Below are 14,120 nucleotides of genomic sequence, written 5' to 3'. Positions count from 1 at the left end.
ATTCTCTGTGTAAATAATGTCGTCGGGAATCCTTTTAAAACTTAATTCAACAATTTCGTATAAACCGATGTATCTTTGTACTTTACTCCATCTACTCCATCACAAAGTCATTCGTATCTACATCGATATAATATTTATCACTGAGCATCGTGCCGTTCTCTGAGGTATACTCCATAAAAGTGATCGATCGCCTTTTCTCTCTCACCGAAAAGCATGTTTACGTATTTTTGTTCAAGTGTTCCCAATTGATTGTGCAACTCCTCACGAACTTACCATGTAAAGATCATTTAACTAACGTTTTAAACGGTTCATAAATATCTTCGACTGAGGGAATGTGCAAACGTTCGTACGATAATTCATGTGATTCAGGCGACACAACGACTAATTGGAATCCGACGCAACGTTTAATTCTTTTGTACGTTGTTTTTTAGATGACTGTGTTAATCGAAGCCATGAGATATCCATCCAGAAGCCATTACCATCATTATCATCTTCATTATCATGAACATCTTCATTATCTTTAGGTTTTCTTTTCTTAATATTTTTATCTTTTACGACGTTGACTTTTTTCTTAATAGGTTGAGATTCATCATTAGTGTTCTTGACAATCTGAGGTCTTTTAGAGGTTCGATGATAAGCTTTCTCCAACGCTATATCTTCCTCTATTTTACAAATCAAGTCATTCATTTTCACAATTTGTTTCGCTATTCTCTCGCGATCTTTGAGCTCTTTGCCGTTATCCATGTTGCACTCGAAAGGAAATGTTGCGTAGTTGACATATTGAGAACGACTAACCACGTTAAGGCATCGCATATTCATTAAATTTTTTATTATATCGTCCATTCGTAAGCGCACTGTCTTTATTTATCACTACGAATCCATACTTTTGTTGCCAACAGTAACGACACAGTTCGCAGAAGTTCTCATAAGATATATCGGGATTTACACGATCATTGTATACATGTTTCAGATTGGTACCGTCCTGTTTGAAGAGGATCAACTGATTGGCATTATCGCGTATAAAATGCTTCGGTATCTTTGTAACTTTTAACTGCCAAAGAGTTGGAATATATACTGAAAATTATTTTGCTACAAGAGTTTAAGAATTACATAGACCAACTGTAGGATTATTCGATTAGGACAGATTACCCGAGCATATAAAGGCTGATTCAGAGCTTCAGCAACATCGGTGCTTGAAATATGATAATTTCCCGTCAATCGCATATTAATGATCCAGCGCCATTTATAAGAAATTGTAGCAAATGTCAACAACAAAAGGCTGCAGTTTTTTAAATCACGCGATAAACGCACTTCCGATCGAGTTGCATATCCTCAGATATCAATTTTGTGGTCCATGTATGCATTTAGATAAGTCATTGACTAGAGGCGACCGAGACAATAATCCGTTGCATGCGGCGTACTTCAAACACGACATAGCTTATTCGCGGAGCAAAGATCTTACGAAACGACACATAGCTAACAAAATATTCGCTGAGGAGAGGCGGAAATGGATTACCGCAAAAGATTCGACTCTTAGAAAGAGAGCTGCGGCCACAGCTGTTTGGGCAGCTATGGAAGCAAAAACGAAAATTGGTATGGACTTGAAAACAAAGAAGAAGAAGCCGAAAGAGAGAATACTATCGGTCGCAAAACGCGGTAGTACCTTACCTATTCTACCGCTTAGGAGTCCTCAGCTCATTGTTCAGCGATGCGGCAGGAGTCGCAAAAGCTATAAACGATAATAAGCCGCGCAACATCAATTGGAATAACTGAAACGTCATAACCGCGTCATGGAAGGTCATGGAGTTTATTTACCTAACTCCGTACAACCATGGACGAGGAGTCATAACGGAAAAAATAAAAAAGATTAAAAAAAAACGTTAAACAGTTACCAAAAATGCCGAAGAGTGTAACTACCAACGTTCAAACTGCAATAACTGACAAAACGTATGTGTATTCCATATTTTAAAAGTATTTTTATGCGTACTACCTTACCAACAGGAGGAGTGTATCGAAACGAGAGCGGTATCGTAAATTTGGATTATGCTGATGAATCAGATACTCATTGTGTATGTGCGAGAGCGAACCAGAGCGAGAGCGCTGATCGTGAAATTTTTAAAGTGATGCGGCGTTTGTCTTACTGTCTTTCTCGCTAGTTCAAATCCGGCTCGAAGGACCAGAAAATGTGCGAGAATGCACCGCGCGGAAAGATTCGAGTGAGAGAACGGCACAAGGTTGATATGATGCACGACAGTAAAGAGAACACCGTTTCTTTTAATTTAACAAAAGAATTTTCTTTAATATAATCAGTTACAGAGTCAAAAAATATAATTAATTAAAATTAGATTAACAAAATATCAAATGCGGTCACCTTTTCCAAAATTGTATTTGGAATCGCGGTGATGGAAAATCTCGGCGATTTTCTCGGAAAGAATCGTTTTATCGCGATTTCACTAAGCGGTTAGCACGGCGATTTTATGAGGCGGTATAGTAGCAAGACTATGATTTTAAGAACTCGAAGAACTTTTAGAAGTAAGAACTCTAAGAAGTCTAAGAACTCTAAGCGGTGTAGACGGTATAAGCGGTGTAAACTATTTAAGCAATCTGCGCCATCTGCCCTGAGGACCGGCGAGATCGAAGCATTTATTGCTTCCGGTCCTTCTTCTTGGGAGAAATCCAATTAAATTTAGCCACAATCGTAATTATCACGTGACATTGGTTGTACAAAATTGATTGGCGCTCTTGATTCTTTTCTAGCGACGTTCAACGTAACAGTCATGCGCGACAGAAAATCCGTACACGGGATTGGTGACAGCGCGTGACGGATTCGTCGGAGCACGGCGCTAGCGTGCGCGAATCGAATTGTTCTAGAACTTTTTCCGTTGCCGGTGCCTGTTTGCGTGTACCGAATTGTTTTGAAAAGACTAAAGAACAATGAATCCCTGACTTTGACGAGGCTTAATGTCAGGCTCGAGATGAAATCACGAACTCGCCTTGTGCGTGCGTTCAATAACAATTACTGTCGGTCGACCGAAGGAATTCTTACCTTTTTTTTTCGAATTACCGATCTCGAACAGTGTAGCATACTCGAAGCGGGGAGATCGTGCTGTTTACTTTGATAGTTTCGGCAATCTTCGATCACAGAAGGAATTGATGCGATTTGGACGTAAATCGAGTAATCGCACGCCTTATCAACGTTATGATAAAAGTAACTGTGGACAACTGTGTCTACAGTTTTTATAGGTTGACGATTAATTTAAGAATTGATATTGCACACTTACAAGTCAGTATTCATTCAAACGTGTCACTGATATTTACGTTTACCGATAAGAGTAGCATCCTCGCGGCCTGCTACTGTCCGGCGTAGATTTGAGGGATGGCGATTACGAGCTCGATCTGATGGGTTTTGAAACCTACCATATGATCTAATGTAAATTCATCGAATAATAAGTTTTACTTTGACGAAGATAACAAAAAAATTGTCGTTCCCGAAGGATCGTATGATAACGTGATAAACGAGTATCTAAGATGTGCAATTCTACAATTTCATCATAATAATGTTGCGAGAAAGAAAACGATTCGCAAAGAATATGAACACCCATTGATTATTCATGCCAATAACAATATAATGAAGAGTAAGATCAAATGCATTTATCGATTTCACCAAATCTCACAATATTGGATCGCTGTTGGGATTTTCATCGAACCGCATGCTGGAACCGCAACAGTGGTACGTATCGATAAATATCATTAACGTAAATATCATTCATACTGAATGCAATGTGATCACGGACGTATGCAGCAACGATAAGTCCGTGCATGAATTTTCACCGAGCGTGTCATCAGGATAAGATATCGGAAAGATCAACACAGATCATTTACTTTCCGATCATCATACGGAACGTTACAGATCTGACGTTCGCGTTGTGGATCAAGACAGACGATTACTCGATTTTCATGAAGAAGAAATCACCGTTAGATTGCATTTACGGAAATGCCTGCGATAAAATGATACAACAACGATAACGTGAGATGCTTGTTCTGAACGAAGCGAAAACAGACTAGAGACATAATTTTTGCTAGAGGGACAACGATCAAAAATATTCGACCGTTCAGTAGAAGGAAGCTTACTATGTCAAACGTTAAATTTTTACAATCATTGGGCTTTATTGTACGAAATATATGAGATGGTTAATATCTTGAATATTGGAGGTGAGCCGATCTTTGACGATCGTATCAAGTTCTAGCTTCACACGTACAATCTGTACATCAACACCACGTTTAGACATAGCGATGAGATAAGAATATCCATACAACAGCAGGATTTATACACGCTATCATGTGAAAGTTTTCTCTACGTCGAAGGTAGATTAACGTCAAAGGAAAAAGATTAACAAAAACAGCCAACAATTGGAAGTAATGCGTGGCGTTCATGTTTAACAAAATTCGATATGAACTCAATGATGCAGAGATTAATCGTAATAGAAATGTTGGAATAATCAATATTCTAAACAGCTGTGCATCGTTTTCAAGTGACAGTACAATGATTATTCCAGCATTATGTTGGACTTATTTCGTCTGAGTATAATGCAAAAAGTTTAATGATACCTGATGGATATTTTAACTTTTACATGCCGCTCAGCATGGGTTTTTGCGAGGATTACAAACGTATGGTAATTAACGCTCGTCACGAATTAATTTTAATACGAACGCGCAACGACAATAATTGCATTATGGGAGATCCAATGACTGAACCGACGCTTGAATTATTCAAAATACAATGGTGAATGCATCACCTTATATTGAACGAAGTCAATAAACTATCCATGCTACGTACCTTAGAAAATGGACGATATCTAAGTATGAGTTTCCGTTCGTGGGATTTATATGAGTATTCCTTATTGCAAAACAAGTTAAAGTATTCATGGGCTATCAAGACTGCAACTCAGAAAAAACCTAAATATGTTTTCTTTGCTCTGCAATTGCTAAAAAACACATCATGAAAGCAGCTAAAACTTACTTTGATCATTGTAAATTAATCAACGTGAAACTTTATCTATACGTTGAATTTTATCCATATGATGATCTGAATCTAGATTTTGACAAATACAAAACCGCTATCTTATATGATGTGTATATATATATGTGTGTGTGTGTGTACACACACACACACACACACACACACACGTTTCCGTATATTTTATTACCAAATTCCCCAGAAAAATCATGAAACATTGAACAAAAACTTTCTTCACGATTATACTCACGTTATCATTAACTGTCCGCGACAAAACGAATCCATCAAGAGCGATTCGTGGACGATTAGAATTTGAATGTTTCATCATATACGATCGCGTGATCGAATATAGCACAATGTCCAATGTAGTATGCAAGGTTACGTAAATTATCATTGCCGAAAGAAAAAATGTCTTACCTCTCTTTTTAGTACAAAAGATAAAAACTAAGATTTTTTGCGATCGAGCATAGTCTCGAAAAGTCGTTCACTACGATTATACCAACGTTTGTGGATCTGTAAGGATTTATCGTTGGAAAGAAATTTGTCATGAAGGAAGTGGCGGTATTGAGAAAAGGAGCCATTCTTTCTTATTATATTTTTACGTATTCCATGCCATGGAATTTCTTGACAAAGTCAGAAAAATATTGCGCTTCCTGGCTGAGTGCTTATCACCATGGATTGCAATGGAAAAACGGGATAATCCCATATAGCATGGCAAAACGTCTGATTACAATGGCTGTAATTGATGCGGAGAGAGTGATGACAATAAGTCTCTCGTATATGTTAAAAGATGTGAAAAACGTGAATGGCTAGCTATACTCGATAGCGGCAATTTGACCATTGAGATCTTGGACGCTAATTACGAAGGTATAGATTTTTTACATAATCTAGATGTTACTAATATTATGAGATGTGTGAAACATATTAAGAATTGTGCGTTACAAAATGTATTTAAAATATATTGGTAGTCGCAACGCCAAAAAGAAATGTATCACATTTAAAATAAAGCAAGAAATTTTAAAAATATATTTTGGTTTCTTTCCCCCTTTCCCTGTAGTTAAGAATTAATTAATAATAGCTGTTCAGTAATACGATTCAATAAGTATTAAATTAGTCGATAAGAAAGCGCACTTTTTCATCATTTTTGTACTAAAAATTATTATTAAAAATTATTCATAATTAGTGTTACTAGGTTATATTATTAAAAATTCATAAAAATATTATCACAATTAGTTTCTAAGTCGTATCATTAAAAATACTATATCTATTTAACTAAATCACGTGCAAGAAAAAAAGACAACGTGGGAGAGAACGCAACAGGAGGAAGAGAAAGCGTAAATAATAAGTATAGGACTGTAACGGGTGAAGAAGAGAGGACAAAGGGTGTAAGAGAGAGGATAACGGTTAGAATGCAATGGGTGAGAGAGAAAAAGAGTAACCATCCCCTTTCCTTTAATACGGATCCCGGTGAAGCGCTTTCCCTCCCTCGGACCCAGCGTCTGAGTGCACTTCCCCCTCCCTGACCCTCTCACATATACATACCGCATATACGTATACGCACTAACACATAATGGATAAAAACCCGCCTAGCTATTTTACTATAGTTCCGTAACGAATTTTAACTTAATATTTTAGGGATATATTTTTAAGATTTCAAATATAAAAATACAAAAAATGTATATATTTTTTTAACGTGTCACCGTGATGTTCCTCCTTAAGTTAACGAATGAGCGCTTCACATTACGCATGGATCAGAAGCATACACAGTGCGGCTTAGCATATAATCACATTATTATCACGTTATTATTTTACTATATTGTTAAAGATTTCATAAAAACTATGCATACAATTAAAATTCAAAAATAAGGAAATAGAAGTAATGACCATAATAGTCAAAGTTAGATCTTTAATGCTTAAATAATTCAATCTGAATTACTTATATATTCTATATATTCTATATTTTGTAACCGTGCTCGCGAATGACGGCACAATTTCGTCGCGTACTCTTAGCTCTCCTCTTGCTTAAAAATATCTTTTTTCGCTCGACAGCGCAATATCTCAATAGCTAGGGGGATTTTCGACAAATCTCTTAGCTTTTCACTAAATAAGTCGCGCCAGGTACGAGAGAGCGTGCCACTATTTCAAAATCTTTTTACTTTCACTCGCAATTAATTCGCGACGGCAAGGGTGGGTTGTCAAAAGTGAGGAAATTGTTGGAGAGCGAGAGAGATAGGCTATAAGAAGCATACACGAAATAATAAAAAAATAATGGACAATTATATTTGGCAAATCGTTTGCAATCATGCAATCTCCAGAGCTTCACTTCCTCCGCTGGACTCGATACACTCTACATTCGCAAAAGACACCGATGATTTACTTCTAACGCCAGACGACAACCGTACTTTACAATACGAGTTTTACTTCTCTCCGTGGTCATCTCAGACGGTGACTGATAAACGACAACCGATTATTCACACGATCTCTCGACGGGATGCCAGAACTCTTACTCGAAGTAATCCGGGAGGATAACGCTGACGCGAAGCCGAACGTTAACTCGAAAGCGCGACACAATCATAATAATCGTGTCAACACGGCACGATGATACACGACAACATGAAAGCCTAAAAGTGACTCGACTGCGACAATAGAGGCGAGCGCAACTCTACAACTAATAATTCTCCAATAACTCGAGCAACAAAAATTCAACAAATACAACAGAGCTGGGAGGATGGCACGTGTCTCGCAATTTCACGACTCTACACGGCGATCATTAAACCAATCGCTTTCCGCGACGCGAGTTTTTCCACACGCGATCCGCCCGAAGCTACGAACCCGGATCGACAGCTTTACAGCAGCGGCGGCGACGTTCATCTCACTCTCGGCGTCCTATTCCTTCCGCTCATCCTTCGGCGATCTCTCACAGTAGCTACTCTTAAACGCTCGTCGGCGGCGGCTTCGCATGTCCTTTATACACTTCGGATTGGGCACAGCAGGAGTAAGACCCGGGAGCTCCTTGCGGATTCACGCAGGACGTTTGACCCCCCCCCCCCTCTCAGGGGGCCGTCACGCTGATTGACTTTTGCTTATCACGCTGTCCGCGCATGCGTATAGGTCCTCGTGGCCGCAAATCTTTGCTCTTAAGAGCGCGTAATATTCCTTCTAAGGGCCTCTTTTTCCATTTAAAGCTCCCGAAAACTTTCTGGGCTTGCGGGATATCCTGGCAGCTCCTTTTCCAGCTCTATGTCGAGGACATATGCCCCCGACGAACGTCCGCACGGTCCCTTAGGTAGCCAGAAATTCTCACCTCCGGTACTCTGCAATGAGTGTTCTTTTACGTTGAGGTAAGAGAGTTTTAAGGCGGCAGCGGATTATAAACAAATATATAAAACCATATGACCTGTATGTTCGGGCTTCCGTGTAGGCGGCCTTCCAACGTTGCCTCTTTTTTCTTCCTTCCGATGTCTTTCTCCCTCCGCTGACGAGTGAGACGGCATAATTTCAAAATAACAGCTGCCGAGCACGATCTGTAGCGATCTAAACTTTAATTGTGAGACTAGTGACTAAAGAAAAAAAAATCTTAATGAAAGAAGAAAAAATATTAAACAAAACAGACAATTACGGGAGTAGCGCATGTTTCCAGGTGCGCTCGCGTGCGCGCTTGTCCTCTGAACTGAGAGAATGCGCGCTTGCCCTCTGAACTGGGAGAATGCGCGATTTCACCGCTGACGATTTTCGACAGTGACGGATAAAAATTATCATGTCACAGTGTACTTGCATATATATCACATTTGTAGTCATTCGAACTGCACGCCGAATTAGTTAATTTCCGAACTTATTAACGCAATTAAACTACAGTAGTATCGCGAATTAAATTGGCAAGCAATTTTAATAATTCGATATTCAATTAGGAATCATATTAAAAAGATAATATGCTGAAAAACTGTAAATAAATTTATTGCAAAGAATTCAAATGATTACAAATATAGTATATATGTAAGTATATAAATATGTGTATATATATATATATATATATATATATATATATATATATATATATTGGGAGTACAAATTAGTTCGGTCCGTTTTTTTGTGTTCAAAAATGCATTTATTTCAAAACAAAATGAATGAACAGATTAAATAAAGTATTGGCTACTACTTTTTCCCATCTCTCAGGCAATTTTCGAATTCCATCTCGAAAAAATGACTCGTCTTTGGAGGCGATCCAATTTTGGAGCCAATTTTCCATTTCTGCGAAAGAAGTCAACCGGTGACGTGCTGCATCCTTCGGAACAACCAGTAATCAGAAGGAGCAATGTCCGGAGAATACAATGGGTGCAGTAAAACATCCCATTTGAGAGTTTCCAAATATTTTTTTACGACTTTTGTGACATGAGGCCGAGCGTTGTCATGAAGAAAAATAACTTTATCATGTCTTTGCTCGTATTCCGGCCGTTTTTCTCGCAATGCACGGCTCAAACGAATCAATTGTAGCCGATACCGATCGCCCATAATGGAATCGCCAGGTTTCAGCAGTTCATAGTAAACAACACCCTTTTGGTCCCACCAGATACAGAGCATGATCTTCGAACCATGAATGTTCGGTTTTGGTGTTGATGTTGAGGTCGATGGCAACGATTGACCGGGCTTAGCGTAGTATTTTTTTTTTTTGGGGTTGTCGTAGAATATCCACTTCTCCAGTCACAATCCCATGCAAAAAATCTTTTCTTTGTTGTCTTCAAATGAAAAATCGCCTTTCAACGTCTCTCGATTTTAGTTCATAAAGTACTCAATTTCCTTGTTTTTGAATTATTTCCATGGCTCTCAATCGTGCAGAAACGGCTTGTTGAGTTACTCTCAATGATTCTGCAAGTTCCTCTTGCGTTTGACTTTGATCTTCTTCAAGTAATGCCTCTAATTCTTTGTCTTCGAATTTTTTTGGCTGTCCAGAGCGAGGCTTGTCTTCAACGCTGAAATCTCCATCCTTAAAACATCGAAACCATTCCCTACATGATTTATCAGTTGGAGTAGTGTCACCATAAACTTCGGCAAGCATTCGATGGGCTTCAGCTGCACTTTTCTTCCAATTAAAGCAGAAAATTAGAACCTCCCGCAAATGCTGCTTGGTTAACACAAAATTCGACATTTCAAACACAGTAAAAATCAAGGTTTTTGTATGAAACTCAAAGCGATATAAACTGAATATTATTAGCAAATGTCTAACCTCTCTGAAAACGCCAAAATCAGCTGTCGCTATGAACCATTCACAACAGCCGGAGCCGGATCTTTTGGAAAACGGACCGAATTAATTTGTACTCCCAATATATAAATATATATATAGTAATTCAGATTAAATTATTTAAATTAAAAATTGTAGTTTTTGACCGTTACAGCTATTACTTCTATTTTCTTATTGTAAATATCTATAATAAATATCACTATTTTGATTACAGCTTATTTAAGAAAAGGATGTTTTCTAATTGATATCATTGAAGAAGCGATTAAAAGTAAAATAAGTAGATTAGACAGCTTGTGAATAATTATGATATTTTGGTATCATGCATAGTTTTCATAAAATCTTTAATAAAATCTTTAGTAAAATAATGACGTATATATTCTCGTACGCTATTTCAAATGGTTATGTAATTATTGATGGATAATTATATTGTCACTTATAGGAATATGGAATGATTTAATGTTCACAATAACTAAGTACAATTTTCACATTACAAGTCTGTGTAATTCGAATAACACCGTCACAATCACTTCAATGTTCGTGAATTGCAGATATATTTGCGTAAATGTTCGTAATCTCTTACAACTGGCAACGCCTTGGAACTATCGTCCTGGACCAGTTAACCCGATTTCTGACTCGAAATCGTTATCTCGGGTTAGATCATCACATCGCCTGAGGAATATTGAGTCACTCGGGTCGCGGACACACGGTAACGTCCAAGACCGTCGTCTTATATCGCGTTTGGCTCTGAGGTTTTTCTAAGACTGAGACGAAAGCGGAAGTTCTCCATGGCATGGTGAAAACTTGAATAATAATTTTCATTGATTCTCGATTCCTCGTTCGTTCTCATCGTTTTCCGAAATTACCCAAGTCTTGTTGATCACAGACAGCCGCGAAATTGACGACTGCGACAGTGCAATGACCAGCGTGCGGCAAATCGAGCGCCGACAAAGCAAAGTTCGATTCGCGATCAGAGACGCCGAATGTATCCCCAATAGAGTGCCGTATTCCTTTTAAAACCGTGGGTCCCCGCTTCTTTAAGGTATTGATGATTGTAAAATAATACATAAAAATGTGTGTATATATATATGTATGATTGTAAGAGCTGTCCGCTAAACGCTTATATTTTTTGTCGTGCACGACCTTATAGAGCTCATATACGGAACATACGCCAAGCCGCTTCGTGTGTGCGCTACCCCTAATCCATGTGTAACATGGAGCGCTCATTCGTTCTTAAAATTGCTCTCATTTAAAAAGTACTGTTTGAACGCAATTGTTAAAGGAAAAAGTTGCTTCTTTTAGCACATACAATCACTGTGCAATCCGTATTCGCGAATTCTAAAATACTCTGTATATTATTGTAGTTAAGTAAACTTAATTCCTGTCATTTTTTGTCTCTAAAATTGATTTGTTTCGGAGGGAAGATGAATGAATACTATAATCAAAGTATTTTCGTTCATTTTCTATTACTTTTTCCCATCTCTCCGGCAACAGGGCAATTCCATGGAATATGGTGTCTTCCGAGGAGATTCATTCATCCACTCATTTTTGAACTTCTTCGTAACTAGAGAAGTGTATGTCCGTAAGAGTATGTCGCATCGATCGGAAGAGATGATAATTTGACTGTGCCAAGTTTGGAGAATACGCTGGATGCGGGAGAACTTCAAACTCTAGAAGTATCTGCTTCACGCTTTTCACAACATGCAATTGAGCGTTATATGAAAAAATGATTTTGCATCGATTGTTGGTTATGTTGGATGATTCTTGTTTCATCAACTTGTAACATTAATGCTGTCGACAACTTTAAAAGCATTCGAGCTGGATTTTCAAGCTACAATTCTTGCAGCTCGACATTCAAAGAACCCCGTACAAAATCATAAGGTTTTGGCCCTCGGTGAAATTGACTGAAATTTTAGTACAATATAGTTCTTGACTCACTAATCAAAAGAATCCATAGATAAAAAGCCTGAAAATGACTTGTTTTTTTTAAAGTTTTATTTTACTAATGCCTCCAAATCAAGTTTCTATAATAAATCAAAAGATTGTAAATAACAATATGTCAACCATTCTCATCACCCTCATCTTATCCTCACTCCACCCCCATTCCCATTCCCACATACGCCCGAGCGCGCATTTTTATATGAAAAAGGTGCACAAAATCGAAGTTTCGTGTGTGTGTGTGTGTGTGTGTGTGTGTGTGTGTGTGTGTGTGTGTGTGCGTGCACGCGTGCACGCGCGCGCACGTGTGTGTTTATGTATGCATCAATGGTACATTTATGATTTTAGTTTTTCGCCCATTCTTAGAATTATCCGGAATGAACGATGAGGATGTGACGAGTGTTTCATTCCTTTGGGTTGTTTGATTTTCGTAAGTCCCCTTGCCTTTCACGTTTGGGGTGCTTCATTTTCATAATCACCTTATCACATATGAATGTAAATGAAGCGAGGAGGAAAAGAATTTTCTATCCTATGTTGCTATCGTACTTCAGAAAGCACCCGATATTTTTTTTTATTACACATGGAGCTTCACACGTGGAAACAAACATTCGGGTCGTGATAACCGAGCACTTCACATAAAAGAGCTCACGCATTTCAAATGATACGCGAGAGAAATCATAAAAATCGAACAAAATCTAAATACATTATAAAAATGCGCACGCGGGCGTATGTGTGTGGGAATGGGAGATAGAGTGGGGGGAGATTGTGAAATTGGTAAAAGTAGATGACATTATTATCTAAAATCTCTTGATTTATTACAGAAATTTGCTTTTGAGGCATTAATAAAATAAAGCTTTAAACGACTAAAAAAAAACTAGTTTTCAAATTTTGTGCGGGACTCTTTTGATCAGTGAGTTAAGAATTATAACATATTAAAATTTCAGCCAATTTCACCGAGGGCTAAAATTCTATGATTTTGTGCGAAGTCCTTTTTTCGGCCGTCCGGGACGTTCTCTGTCTCTCACATCAAGATCACAGTTCCGAAAGCACACTCTACATGTTTTTTCCTATGGAGTTTCATCACCATACATTTCAGATAATAAACGATGCGTTTTAGCTGCGGTTTTCTTGAGGTCAAAGTGAAGAAACACATGTCGGAAAAACAACTTAGTATTGATTTATTTTTAGCAATAAAAATCTAAACTACAAAAGACATGTGACTTCACCGTCGAAACTCCAGCCAGCGTTGAATTCGACACCCTCTAATAGCGAGCAGCAAGAAATAAGTTAATCATCTAATAATGTATATTACCATGTATTAAGTAATTAGATTAATTAATAAAGTGATATTATCAAGTTTTTGGCGGAAATTTCAATTTTGTTCAGAAAAAAAATTTACTTACTAGATCTCATTGTAATTCCAATAATATTTTCTTTGCGGCATCACATTCTGTATATATTGGAGTATTTTTAAGAATTTTTTCAGATTTTTAAAAGTGGATATAATTTTCCATTTACATACTTAAAGTCAAAAGATTGACTTTTTGTCACACTATTTATTTATTCTCATTAAAATTAACTTTTTTATCTGAAAGTACGGGAAAAGTTCTAAAAAATTCATATGTACCAAATTTACATATTTTGTAATTTTATCTAAATGACAACAAAAAGAGAACTCCTCTAAACAATTCCGATATCATGGATGCAAGGTATACGTATATAATATTTATTTTTTTTATCTTCAATATTATACAATATGCTCATTCATATGTTTTCATGATTATTTCAAGGATCCCAAAGAGTTTATTTTTAGGTGGATTTCTTTCACTTGGAATGCCTCATATACGTATAGATGCGTGCGTGCGTGCGTAATCTATTTTTGAGGCTTTTAAGGATTTTTTTTTTTAGATGTGCCAAAGGATTATCGTCGCA

General features: G+C 37.5%; 1 pseudogene; it reads left to right on the top strand.

Moving 5' to 3' along the window:
- Positions 1-5,373: 5,373 nt before the first annotated feature.
- Positions 5,374-6,018, top strand: LOC147907877 (uncharacterized; annotated as a pseudogene).
- The last annotated feature ends 8,102 nt before the right edge of the window (positions 6,019-14,120 follow it).

The sequence above is a fragment of the Acromyrmex echinatior genome, chromosome 12 (genome assembly GCF_024713525.1).
Source record: "Acromyrmex echinatior isolate Ae372 chromosome 12, ASM2471352v2, whole genome shotgun sequence".
Taxonomy (NCBI): Eukaryota; Metazoa; Arthropoda; class Insecta; order Hymenoptera; family Formicidae; genus Acromyrmex; species Acromyrmex echinatior.
Note: the sequence above shows the minus strand (reverse complement) of the source record. Positions and strands in the feature narration are given on the sequence as shown.